Here is a 14,315-nt window from a genome sequence, read left to right as displayed (position 1 = left end):
AGATTAAAAATAAAAGTAATTATATATCAGCCAAACCTACCAGCCCAGTCCCCATTGTATTCTTTGACTACATTTTATCTCTTGTGCTCTGTTGAGAATATGCACAGCAAGAACACTGCAATTCAACAGTTCCCACATGTACCCTTTGCTGTTCGGTGCTGTTGAATCAGTTTGGACATGCAGTGACCCCATGCACAGCAGAATGGAATCCTGCTTCATCTTGTGCCATCCTCACAATTTTCCCTGTATTGGAGCCCAGTGTTGCCAGCATTGTGTGCATCTGTCTGCTGAGGTATGTACAATTTAGTGAGATTGATTACTCTATGAGGTTGCGATGATTCTTGTCCTCCTTTTCTGTGTCGTTCTTCCTTCATTAGCATTAATTCACTGTCCTGCAAATTTCCTATGTAAACTTTCAAGTTACTGTTATTAGTTATTTAAAAAGCATAATACTCAAGGCAGATTATTTTTTTAATACTGAAAAAAGTTAACAGTTTATTATAATTTATTTATTTAACAATCTAAGAAGTTGGCGGCCATCAGCAGTTCCAGTGCAATTGGGAATTCGGGAATCTCAGTGGAGCTGTTAGTGTAGCGAACCTTGTAGGTAAAATACATGCATACTTTTGATAACACATGTGATGGGATCGCTCTAAAATTGACCTCATTGGTTTCATTCTCAGCCAACTGACCTGGGTCAGTCAACATGGCTTTTATTGTTCCTGATGTTAGTGCATGTTCTCTTTTTACAATAAATTCTTGGCCATCAGAAGATATCAGTTTGACATACATGGCATCCGGGCCTTCACAGCCACCCTAAGTTTTCTCCTCTCCATCCATGATGCTCTTATGAAATTCTAATTCACTTCCACAGGAACTTTAGTAGCCTCCTCGTGAGGCGGAACCCACTGAGCTGGTAGCCGGCTTTCGTCTGGTGGAAGTACCCAGCGTCCTCTACGGCAGATTATTTTTACTAGTTAAACTCAACTACTGTTCTGTCTTAAGGTGACTTCAGGGGATATCTGTGGTTTAAGGTTTAAAGGTTATCTAAAGGTAACAGTTGGGGCTTTATCTACCCTCCTTGGCTCCATAAAGTCCAGAGTCCATGAGAATTTAAAATCCTGTTTAGCAGTGGGCCGCTTTTGATCAATATTCTTCTATGGACACTTTGATCAGAATGTTCAGTAATGGTAGTGGGACACTACCAGTTTTTCTGGTCTCATGTCAAAAAGAGTTGTTCATGGATGCAGTTAGCCTCACATTCCATTTCCTCCTGTTCTTGACTCACCTTCCTTGTTGCTCCAGGTAATTAAAGACCAGTTGTGCCTTGGAGAACTGCTTGAAAAATTTTAAGAACCTAGTAGGCACTATGCAATGAACTAGGAGGTAGGATAGAGCTAAACACATTATTAGGCCACAAGAAGCCTCACCAGCTACTCTTCTTTGTTATTGTTACAGATATATATATTTCACACAGTTTCTTCAATTCAACTTTTCACAGGTGTCCAAATTATTGTCAGCAATTATGGTAACTGGCTGAGCAACTCAGTCTTTCTTTATTGCTTCACTCCTGGTTCTCTCTTTTCTCCTTCCCTCCTGCCACCGGTAACAAATATAAACTCTGATGTCTCTCTCTTTGGTTTTTTTTTGTTTTAAGTGAGTCCATACAATATTTGTCTCTTTATGCTTTGGTTATTTTACACAGCACAATGTTTTCAAGCTCCATCCAAAGTGTAGGATATATCAAGAAAAAGAATATGTCATTTTTTCCTACTAGCTGTTCAGAAGTACATTATATGTATATAGCACATTTTGTTTATTCATTCATATGTTGATGAGTATTTAGGTAATTTCCACCTTTTAGCTATTATGACTAAGCTTGCAATGAACAGATAAATGTATTTTTAATTAACAGAATATAAAATATTCATTGGTATGGTTTCATCTTCTTCACTATATGGAGTTTTGGTATTATCTCATATAAGAATATCCACAATTTAAAATAAATAAATAATTTTAAAAATATCCGCAATTATCTGAAAATACTATTAAAATATTTCCCCTATCTTTGTTCACTCCTATCTGTTTGAGGCTCAAATGGATTTCTTTCTTTTTAAGATCACTTTGTTGGGGACTTTTACAGCTCTTATGAAAATTCATACATCAATTGTATCTAGCACATTTGTACATATGTTGCCATTATTATTTACTTTCCATTTGAGACCCTGGCATCAATTGCATTTCTTTACTTTCAACTTAAAAAGCATATTGCAATAGATTTAATGCAGATGAACATGTAAGACTCCAGCTATCTTTTAAGAAGTCTGACATTTAATGATCTTGCAAAAATGTAAAACTAAGCCATTCTGCTTATGAATTTTTGAAGTATATATTCTATATAAAAGATATCTATATTAGCATATAGTATATTTATTGTTTAAAAATAATATCTTGAAAACATTTCCATTATAATATATAGCACAACATATAGTAATAAGTGGAACTCATCTCAACAAAAGCTCTTTGTTTTTCTATTCAATAATTTTTGTTAGTGTTGAGGGGTCCTGAGTCCAAGAAGCTCAAGAATTGTTGCCCTGAAAGGATCCCTTATCTCTTATAGCTGTAGGGATCACATAGTTTAAATTCAAGCATGGTGAAATCACAGTCTCATTAAGACTCTTATTAAAAAGTTCAAAAATTGTTTAGGAAAATGTGGGATCCTGAAAACTGGAATGGATACATGTGTGAATTCAGATGCATCAGAGAATAAGTCTGAACTCCTTGAGCTTTCTAATACAGAGGGTATAACATATCAAACTATTTCTATGACTTTACTATTTAAAAAATCTAGCAAATTATCTGTGATGATGGGTCCTAGAGGGAAGAAATAAATGATTTTAGATTTGACAAGATTTGTAAATATGGGTATACTCAATAAGGATTCTGGATCCCTACATTAGTTTGAGCAGTTATGAGTGCTTCTGATGCTTTAATTGGACTCAAATGCCAATCAAATGAACTCAAAACATAACAATTCAGTAATATAATGTTGAGAAATTAATCTAAAGACTCTGGGAGAAAGGAACAATGTGGTGTATGTATGAGATCGCCCATTTGACCAAGGTAACAAAATACACAGTTGAGTAACTCCCCAGTGTCACTGAGAACTGAATTATCTGTGAGAGGAGATAGTATATAAAGGAAGATAAAAAAGAAGACAATGTAGTAGGCATGGGAGATTATCTTGGGGTGATGGTGTTGAGATGTTTAATACAGAATTTTACAAATGGGGCTTTTCTAGTAAAATCCCAAAACAACTTTATTCTTTCCTCCTGCCAATGTGGATAGCTATTTTCTTGCTCCTAGATGAAAATTTGAGCAGACTCTATAACTTTTCTTAAATTACATTTTCTGATCACTATCTTTAAAGTTAGATATAATCCACACACCATCAAATTAATTCTGATCACGTTTAATCACAATGTATTCTCAACTTAAAGAGCCCAGTGTAAAAAAAAAGAAAAGAAGAGTCCAGTATAAAACTTAAAAGATAGTTTATGGTTCTTGGTTTCCCACTTAATTCTTCCATTCCCTCGAACTCCACCCAACTACCACCATTTCCTCAGCTGGATGTCTTTGGCATCTCCTAGGCTGAAGTCAGGAAGAGTACCAGCATCTCATTTACCTGGCCTTGAGCTAGCATTGGTTTATTTGAGCCATAATGGTGTTTAAAGTGGACCCTTTGGGGGCATTTTCTTGAATTTTTGAGAGATCCCCTTCTCTTACCAATATTATATTTGATGAAAGTAAATGAATATCCTTAACTGGTCATTTAAGGCATTCCCTTTTTATTTATTCCCAGAAAATTTCTACTGAGATCTTCTTGCTCCTGCAAGCAATTGTCTTGAGCAGGATTAAAGGCAATTGCCATACTAATCTGTTTCCATCTCTTTTATCAGTTTCTTTTTCTTTCTTTCTTCTTCTTTTTTAATTTGGTATCTCTCATGGTTGCCATCTGTTTCAGATAAAGAGTGAGTCATATGTCAGCTTTCAGTGAGAATGTAATGCTTTCCAAATTCAGTTCCATTCTGCTTCCATCTACAGCTTTAATTTGCTTACTTACCTTTACAGCTCTCTGGATTAAATCTAACCCTAATCTTCTAAGCCCTTTACATTAGGAGAGCTATAGATCTAGCTTTCTAATCTAAACGACCTTTTACTGGCCTGATGTCCTAGGAAAACACGTTCTCTTCTCCTTCCCTTTTCTTTCTCATGAAAATGCGATGAGATTCACAGAAAAGCTCTCTCCAAGGAATTCTTATTAATCACTAGCGTTCTCGCCCTTCCATTGTCAGTTGTAGGTCAACCAAGGTCACAGAACATATGCTTGTGCACTTCCTTGGCTAGAACTGCTATCACAGGAGGGTGGTTCTGCAAACACTTATTCTAAAATTGATTGTACACCTCTTCCTGATATGATTCAATTATTAATTGGATGATGTGTAGAAGAAGTGCCAATAAAACTGTTTTTAAACCCCAGAAATTTATTTTCTCATAGTTTAGAAGGCTAGAAGTTCAAAATTATGGTGCTAGCTCTAGGGGAAGGTCTTTCTCTTCTCAGCATTTGTGCGCCTGGCGTCCCTTGGAAACTTCCATGTCTGTTGCCATCAGTCTTCCCCTGGTCTAGGGGCCTCTCAGTGCAGGATGTGCATCACTCTGGACTCTTCTTTCCTGATAGTCAGGTCCCTCCTTGTCTTCTTGCTTCTTTCCTCTTTTACCTCTTATAAAAGTTGTGAGTCCAGCAAAGGTATGGCTTGAGTAAGGCTGCGATTCAAGGTACACTACATACTAACCTTGTTCATGAAAACCAAGATAAACTCACTGCCATTGAGTTCACTCTGACTCATAGTGACCCTGTAGGATAGAGTAGAACTGCCCCTATGGGATTTTGGGACTGTGTCTCTTTATGGGAGGGGTGGGTGGGTAGAAAGCCTCCTCTTTCTCCCAAGGAGTGGCAAGTGTTTTTGAACCTCTGACCTTGGAGTTAGCATCCCAATGCATAACCTACTACACCATCAAGACTCTTGATCTTGTTCATTAGACTAGAGAAATTAGAATTTACAGCACATCGCAAAATGGATGATAATTTCATCAGATCAACAATGGAGACCAACTGCCCAATGTTGGGAATCTTGGCTGAGCCACATCGACACACTTGAATCCATATCATGGCCCTGCATGTATGAATTCTGGATGTTGGCCATTCTACCAGAATTCTGGGTGCAGACCCCTTGGTCCTGGTCTTTAGTTCTACCTTCCAGGTCCTCTGGGATGTCAGCTTTGCTTCCTCAGCTTTGAGCATCAACTCCATCTCATGCCTCAGCAGCATCTCCATACTCTGAAGCTGAATCGGTGAAAATTTAACTCTTTGATCTAGGAGGTTGTAGCAGCACCCTTTAATATCTAGGAGATCATGACCCCACCCTTTGAGACCCCAGAGGCTATAATTCCAGCCTTTGGGACTGGAGGGAGTTCTGCTTCCCATATTTCGTCCAATAGTTGTGCTGACGTTTGGGCTGTTCCAGGGACAGGTCTTGTATTTTCTTGGAAGACAACAAATAGAGCTACTTCAGTGGGTTTCCTGCCTATAGAGTTCCAAGAGGCAGGCAATAGTCTCTCCAGTTGTTGTATCGCTGCCTTCTTCAATGTAAATTGATGGACTTTCTGTGGTAGTTGGTTAATTCAATCAGTCACAGAATTATCTCTTTAACAAAAGTTTGTGTAGCCACATCCTTGATGAAAATCTAGGACATGTGTTTTCAGTTGGTATAACAGACTTTGCAAATCTTTAAGTTTTTGTTTGTTTGGTGCTTTTTTTTTCATTGAACAGTTTATTTTTAAATTTCTTTTTCCTCTTGAATTTTACTGTAAACAGCAAGGAGACAGCCACACAATAAACTAATATTGCACTTATTGACATGGTAGGGTTCCAAAGACTAGGTTATAATGCAACAGGGTATCATAAGTTGACACATATTTTAGGGAGCATAATTTAGTCTATCATACAATGTTTCATATTTTCAGCAGTTCCTAGACAGATTTAAAAAATGCAATAAACAATCTGCCTGTTTGGGGTGAGTGTTGGACAGGAATTAGTCTCTGATTTACCTTTCTTTCCCTTTCCTGTGCGGGCTCCTTAAGGAACACCCAAACTGATGGAACATGCACACCGAATTGGCTATAGGCTTCAGTCCTTGGTCATTGCTCTCCTCCCACCCCCATGTGATTGCTCCAATAGGAACATACTGCAGTGTCAGCCTTTTAAGCTACTTTTGACCAGTCACAATATACTTCCTGTACAGCTTGCTAGCAATATTTGTCCTCTTTACTTCAGAGCCAGAGATTGGAGCTTTACCTAATACACAGGCGAGCCATGAGTTAGACTATGGGAGCAGCTGTCTGTCTTCAGTGTCAGGAAGGAGGGGATGCTTAATTCTCTCAGGTGGTCAGTTCTATTTGTTTCAAAGCCAGATATTGGGACCCTTCTCTGTGGAGGGAGGTCAGATGCTCACAGGTACCCTCCCTGAGGGCGATCTGTTGCCAGACAGCAGTGGGCCCCACTCCCTGCTGTTAAAGACAATGGACGCCTGCAGTCATCTATTTGGTTCCAGTAGGTGGGGTTTACACCCTACTGATAATGGTCCTATGGAGATCTAGGGAATAGGTCAAAGTTAAGCCACCATCCTAAACCTAGGATCTGCCCATCTTGTCACATGTATAACCCCAATCCCTCCCCTTCCTATTGCTTGTATGTCCCTAGACCACCCCCTCTCATTACTGTATTACCTATAGGACAGCCCCTTCCAGTGACGTATGTCCTCACCTGTAATTAGGGGGCTTGCATGTCCCCAGAGAATATAAAAGGCCTGGGCTAGCATTAAAGCTCTCATACTTTCTCCCTCCATGTGGACCATCAGCGGGGCTGAGGTGAGCATGCTACTATGAAACGTGTCTGACTCCATTTATTTCAATACTTCTATTTTATCTCTCATGCTCTCAATAACTCTACTATGATCTTTACTTATTATCACTGTACAATTGCGCCTACTGGACCCGTAATGATGTGTTAGGGGCTGGCTTCCCCTGACACTTCTCAAAAGTGTGCTGTGTGCAGGCTGGTGGTATGGGGGAGATTTCAGAGGATTTGCTGTAGCCATTCATCTGCTGCATCAGGGAAGAAAGATGGTGGAAGAAACACTGTCTACTGCATGATTTGTTCATATTTTTATTCAGTTTGAAGTTCTTTAGTGTGGTACGTTGTCTACTATTTCAGGGTACCTAAGGTCTGAGCGCAGGGCTCATTGCTTTACTTAGTGTTCTTGAGGGGACAGTTGGGTCATGCTGCCATAAAATATTAGAATAGTACTACAAACTGTAATAGACATTTACCTGGCCAGAATCCTACCAACAACTCAGTACCTAGTCTTTTCCAGTGCACATGGGTCACTCTTCCAATAGTCCATATGATAGGGCAAAAAGCAAGTCACAATATAATTTAAAAGATTTCAATCCTATGAAGCATCTTCTCTGACCACAATGGAATGAAATTATAAATCATTACGAAGGAAAACTAAAAATTACACAAAATATGAAAATTAATACTAATTAAACAAAGAAAAAAAGGAATAAGAAAATATAATACTTAGAGGTGAACACAGCATAAAGGAATAGCATAATGTATCAACAGTTATGAGGTGCAAGAAAGGCAGTCATCAGAAGGAAATTTACAACTTTAATTAACTACATTACAAAATAAAGAAGTATTTAAATAAATTTTAACTTTACAAGGTGAGAACCTAAAAACCAAGAGAAAGTTAAATTAAAAGCCACTGATGAAATTAAATAACAAAGATTAGAGCAGAGAAAAGTGAAATAGAAAAACTGTAGAGTGAATGAAATTGAAAGTTGGTTGTTTGAAAGGATCAATAAAACAAATAAACCTTTAGCTAAATTGGAAATTATTTTACTGCTGGGAGCATTCTATTGGTTGTTCAGAAATAAAAAGGAACAAAAAAGAATACTATGCATGTTTATTATATGCAAATAAATTAGATAATACTTGTAATGAGCAAACTCCTAGAAACACATAAACTACCTAAACTAACTGAAGAAAAAAATAAAAATTTTTAACAGACTCATAGCAAGTGAAAAAATTGAATCAATAATTAAAAAGCTCCCAAGGAAAAGTTCTAACTAGGTGGTTTTACTGAAGAAGTTTATTAAACATTTAAAGAAGAATTGACACCAGTCCTTCTCAAACTTCTCCATAAAATAGAAGAGAAAGGAACATTTCCTAAATCATTAGATATGGAAAAGTTAATCTTTCAAATGTATATGAAATTTCAAGGGGTCCCAAATAGACTACACAATCCTAAAAAAGAAGAAGAAAATAAGGATCAAACTCTGATTTTAAAATATGTTATAGATGGGGCCAGGGCGTGGTGCCCCAACAGACTGGACTGGAAAACACTCCTAAAGGCCAACAAACGATCCTTGAACTAACTACGAGCTTTTCTTTCTTGATGTGTTTTGTTTTGTTCTTTGTCAGTGGTTTGTTGTTGTTTTGTTGTCTGGTTGTATACTGTTGCTTTGTTTTCCTCTGTCTTGTTTTGTGCATGTTAGTGTCTCCACAGGTCTGTCTAAATAAGACAGGCTGGATGAACTATCTGGAGGAAAAACAATGGGACCAACAGTTCCGGGGGGGACTTGGAATAGGGGGATGTGGTGGGGGAGGTAAGGAAGTGGTGTTAACAAACCCAGGGACGAGGGAACAACATGGGATCCAAATTGGTGGTGAGGGGGGAGTGGCAGGCCTGTGAGGGAATGATCAAGGGTAAGGTAACATAACGAAGAGGTATAGCTGTAACCCAGGTGGGGACGGAGCATGAGAGTGGGGCAGGAGGAAAGTCAAGGGAAATAGAGGAAAGAGCTAGGAGGCAAAGGGCATTTATAGAGGTCTAGACAAAGACATGTACATGCATATATATATATATATGGATGGGGAAATAGATCTATGTGCCTATATTTATAGGTTTAGTATTAAGGTGGCGGAAGGACCTTGGGCCTCTACTCAAGCACTCCCTCAATGCATGAATACTTTTTCCTATTAAATTGGCATTCTATGATGTTCGCCTTCCCGACACAACTGCTGAAGCCAAAGCCAGTGAACAAGTAAATGTGGTGAAGAAAGCTGATGGTGCCCAGCTATCAAAAGAGATCGTGTTTGGGGTCTTAAAGGCTTGAAGATAAGCAAGCGGCCATCTAGCTCAGAAGCAACAAAGCCCACATAATAATAATCTTATATGAACTATTCTACAATATACGAATGGACAATGTACTACCAAAATCAATTTATGAGGGAACTATAATTCTAATATCTAAACCAGGCAAAAATATCACTAGAAAAAAAATATCACTAGAATAGAAAATGACAGACCAATATCTCTAATGAATATAGATGCTAAGATCTTCAATTAAATACTATCCAATAGAGTTCAACTGCACATCAAAAAAATATATCACAGTCAAGTAGGATTCATACCAAATATGCAAATATGGTTTAATATTAGAAAAAGAATCAATGTAATTCATCACATAAACAAAATAAGTGAGAAAAACATATGAGCATATTAATTGATGCAGAAGAGGCATTTGATAAAATTCAACATCCATTCATGATAAAAGCACTCAACAAAATAGCCTGCATCTCACTGAATGGACAGAAATTGAAATCCTTTCCTTTTTGATCAGGAACTAGGCAAGGTTTCCCTTTATCACCACTTTTTAAAATATGGTTCTCAAAGTTTTAGCTAGAGCCATAAGACATAAAAAAGAAATTAAAGGCATGCATACAGGCACAGAAGAAATAAAAATCTCTTTATTGGCAGTTGATACACTCCTATATACTGAAGACTCTAAAGATTCAATTACATAATTGCTTGAATTAGTTGAAAATTTTGGTAGCATAGCAGGCTATAAGATCTACAGTAATCAGTTGGATTCGTGTATATTAAAGATGATGGAAAAAACCCAAAATAAAGATGATAACACTGAAAAAGATATTAAGAGAGCAAGACCAAAAAAAAAAAAAAAGAGAGCAAGACCATTTATAACAACTACACAAAAGATAAAATATTTAGGAATAAATCTTACCAGTACACACACACATACACACACACACACACAAAACAAACTACAAAATACTCCTTTCAAGATACTAAGAAACTGAAAGGAACTTACACAAATGCAACAAGTGACCATTTTCCCGCATAGCCAGATGAAATATTGTGAAAATGTCAGTATGACCAAAATATAAATTGAATGCAATTCTGATTAGAAACCCTCCATAATTCTTCAAAGAAATGGAAACACTAATTACCAGTTTTATATGGAAAAGAAAGAAACCTTGGATAAATAAAACACGATTAAAAATGAAAACAAAGTAGTAGGCTTTTCACTCCCAGACATTTTTACAGTTTGCCACAGGAATTATAAATGGGCAACAATTTATATCTTTTTCTGGGAAGGAATGCCTGAGAATACGCAAAAGAGAGGCCTTCTTAGAATTGGTAGGTTGAGTGTCTGCCCACTTGCCAAAAGGGAGGAGGAAGGGATAGGGGAAGAGAGGGGGGAGTGAGACCCTGTAAAGTCTTACTGGGGAAACACAAACCCAATCTAAGATTTCACTAGAATGTTTCGGCATTACTAAAGTGTTTACTGTTATTCTATTTTGGGTGAAATCAAGGGAAAGCATTGCCATTTGTTGGATATGGCCTGAATTGTTGCTTCAGTGTTATGGAATGACTGAGAAGGAAAGGCAAGGGATGGATGTGTTATTGTCCCCACATCCAACCAAGGTGCCACCAAGACCCCCCTTTGTTATTTTCGTTCACACACTTGTTCACCGCAGTGATTGCTCTGACTGCCCAGCACCAACCCCTGGTTCGCCGTAGACTGGAGCCCATTAGGACAGATGCAAACTTGAACCAAGAACCATTAGGTCCATAAACATTGTTAGCACCCCTGTCTTACAGATGAGGCATCTGAGAACCTGAGAAGGTATATGATTTCCTGGAGGTCACGAAGCTGATAAATCTTAGCTCCATGGTAGAGAACCCAAAGCCCCTGACGTCAGGGCTCATTTCATTCAATTGCTCACCACGACGCACCTGTCAGGTTTCCTTAGTGAGGCCTGTGTGTTGCTGTGATGCCGGGAGCTATGCCACCTGTATTTTAAATGCCAGCTGGGTCACCTGCGGTGGATCTGTGTCAGAGGATAGGCGGACCCCTTTTGGTGGAAAATGATCCACTGATAACCTTATAAATATCAGGGGAACATTATCAGATGTAGTGCTAGCAGATTAAAGATTAACAGTCTCAAACTCTATATAGGGGCACTGTTCAAATGGACTTGATGGCAGTGATTTGTTGTTTTTGGGGGGGAACGGGGTGGTATGGGGGGGTTGGGTGGAGGATGTATGCCAAAAGAACAAGCAACTCTGACTTGGAAGAAGTACGGCCAGAGTGCACTTTGCAGGCAAGGATGGTGAGACTTTTTGTTACATATTGTGGCCATGCTGTCAGGAGAGACCAGTCTCTGGAGAAGGACATCGTGCTTGGTAAAGTAGAGGGGCAGGAGAAGAGGGGATGGCCCTCAATGTGATACCCTTCTCACACACAGTGGCTGCAAGTGTTCTGTTGTGTGTGGGTTGAACCGACTCTGGCACCTAACAACAACATGAAGTGTGAATCTAGGAAATTTGGAAGTCATCATAAATTTAATGGAAAGCATCCAGACATCAATATCCTGAGCATTATGATCTGAAATGGACACGGGTTGTCCATTTTGAGTCACACAATTGTCTGGTTTACTCTGCTGGGTAGGACAAATTCAAAAGCAATAGCTTCCCATTCATCATCAAAAATACATTTCAAGGCCGCTTTGCAGACGCCGCCGCCTGAATTTGTAGTCTTGTCTGGTCCTGTTGCGTCCAGCCATGGTCAAGCCTACTGTGTTTTTCGACAAAGCTATGATGGCGAGCCCCTTGGCCGAGTCTCTTTCGAGCTATTTTCACACAAAGGTCCAAAGACAGCAGAAATATTGCGTGTTCTGAGCACTGAGGAGAAAGGTTTTGGTTATAAAGATTCCTGCTTTCACAGAATCATTCAGGGGGTTATATGCCAGAGCGGTGACTTCACAGACCAGAATGGCACCGGCAGCAAGTCCATCTATGGAGAGCAATGTGAGCATGAGAACTTCATCCTGGAGCACACAGGTCCTGGCGTCCTGTCCAGGGCAAATGGTGGGCCCAATCCAAACGGCCCCCAGTGTTTTATCTGCCCCGCTCAGATGAATGGTTGGATGGAACATGTGGCCTTTGGTCAGGTGGAAGAAGGCATGGACACTGTGGAAGCCATGGGGCATTTTGGTTCCAGGAATGGCAAAACCAGCAGGAAGATCACCATTGCTGACTGTGGACAACTCTAAGAAATCTTATCTGAATTTTCATGTTTTATCTTAAGCACCAGACCATTCCTTTTGGAGCTTGGGAAATCACCCTTCTGTTCCCAATGTGCTTACAGCATCGTTTTATCTTGTGCTTTCACTCCAGTTCTTCAGGTTTCCTGCTTTCCTTATTCCCCTTAAGTCCAGCTGGAAAGCAGAGTTAAGTTTATGATTATGAAATAAAAGCTAAACAATTAAAAAACATTTCAAGATCTAGCTTGAAGTACAATGCTGTCGGTTCTAGGATAATATCTATACGCCTGCATTGGATTTAGTTAATCCAATTATTATTCAAATTTATGCCACGCCAACCACTAAAGTTAGTGATGAATTGAATAGTTCTACTAATGTTTTCCCATCTAAAATTGATCAAACATGCAATCAAGAGGAATTAATAATTACTGGTTATTAGAATAGGAAAGTTAGAAACAAAACAAAGGACCAGTAAAATATGACCTTGGTGATAGGTATGAAGCTAGATAGAATTTTGCAAGACTAACTTCTTCATTACAAATACCTTTTTTTACAACAACATCCATGATGACTATACATATGAATGTCACCAGATTAAATACACAGAAATCAAATTCACTACAGCTGGGGGAAGGGATGATGTAGAAGTTCAGTAGCATTAGCTCAAAAAAGTAGGGGGCAACTGTGCAACAGAATATCCTATGTAAGTTCAGGTTGAGGTTGAAGAAAATTGAAACAAGTCCATGAGAGCCAAGTTATCACCCTGAGTATATCCCACCTGGCTTTACAGAACATTTCAAGAACAGATCTGATGCATTGAACACTAATCACAGAAGATCTGAAGATTTATGAGATGACGTCAAGAACATTATACATATGGAAAACAAAAGGTCATTAAAAAGATAGGAAAGAGAAAAGACCAAAGTGAATGTCAGAGGAGACTGAGATTTGCTGTTGAATGCAGATTGGCTAAAGTGAATGGGATAAATGAAGGAGTGAAAGAAGAGATCAGAAATTTTCAAAAAGCAGCTCAAATAGACAAAGTAAACTATTGAAATGTGCAGAGGCCAGGAGTTAGAAAGCTAAAGGAAGAGCACAGCATATTGCAAGGTACAAGAATTGGTGAAGAAATTCTAAGCCTTGAGTTGCAGTATTGAAGGATGCTAGGGGCAAAATATTGAATGACACAGAAAGCATTAAAAAAAAAAAAAAGGTGGAAAGACTGCTGCAGTTGCTGTCCCAAAGAGAACTGGTTCATAATCAACCATTTCAAGAGGTACCATATGACCAAGAAATGATGGTACTCGTGGAAGAAGGCATTAGGCTAAAAACAAGGTTCCAGGAACTGAAGGAATACCAAGTGAAATGTCTGAGCATTCAAATAAATGCTACAGCCGTCGGTAGGGATTGCAACTCAATATTCGGAAAGTCAAATGCTCCATAACTGAACCAATAGAAAACCTCATGATAATCATGAGAAAAGATTTCATCTTTCTTGCATCCACAATAACGGCTGCTGGAAGCAGCAGTCAAGAAATCCAGTGATGAATTGCATTAGGGAAGTCTGCTATCCGAGACCTCTTTAAAGTATTGAAGAGTAAGGATGTCACCTTGAGGGCTAAGATGCATCTGACACAGCCATGGTTTTCCAATGACCTCACATGTATGTGAAAGTTAGCCATTGAATGAGGAAAACAGCAGAATTGGTGCATTTAAATATGGTGTTGGTAAAGAATACTGAAAGTACTATGAACTGCCAGATGAACAAACAAATCTG

At 38.7% G+C, this 14,315-nt stretch overlaps 2 pseudogenes; one reads left to right on the top strand and one right to left on the bottom strand.

The window, feature by feature from the left end:
- Positions 1-513: 513 nt before the first annotated feature.
- Positions 514-840, bottom strand: LOC142427893 (elongin-C pseudogene; annotated as a pseudogene).
- Positions 841-3,087: 2,247 nt separating this feature from the next.
- LOC142427462 (peptidyl-prolyl cis-trans isomerase A pseudogene) lies at positions 3,088-12,547 on the top strand (annotated as a pseudogene).
- Positions 12,548-14,315: the final 1,768 nt, after the last annotated feature.

Source organism: Tenrec ecaudatus, chromosome 15 (genome assembly GCF_050624435.1).
Source record: "Tenrec ecaudatus isolate mTenEca1 chromosome 15, mTenEca1.hap1, whole genome shotgun sequence".
NCBI classification, from domain to species: domain Eukaryota; kingdom Metazoa; phylum Chordata; class Mammalia; order Afrosoricida; family Tenrecidae; genus Tenrec; species Tenrec ecaudatus.
This window is presented reverse-complemented; position numbering and strand designations above follow the sequence as displayed.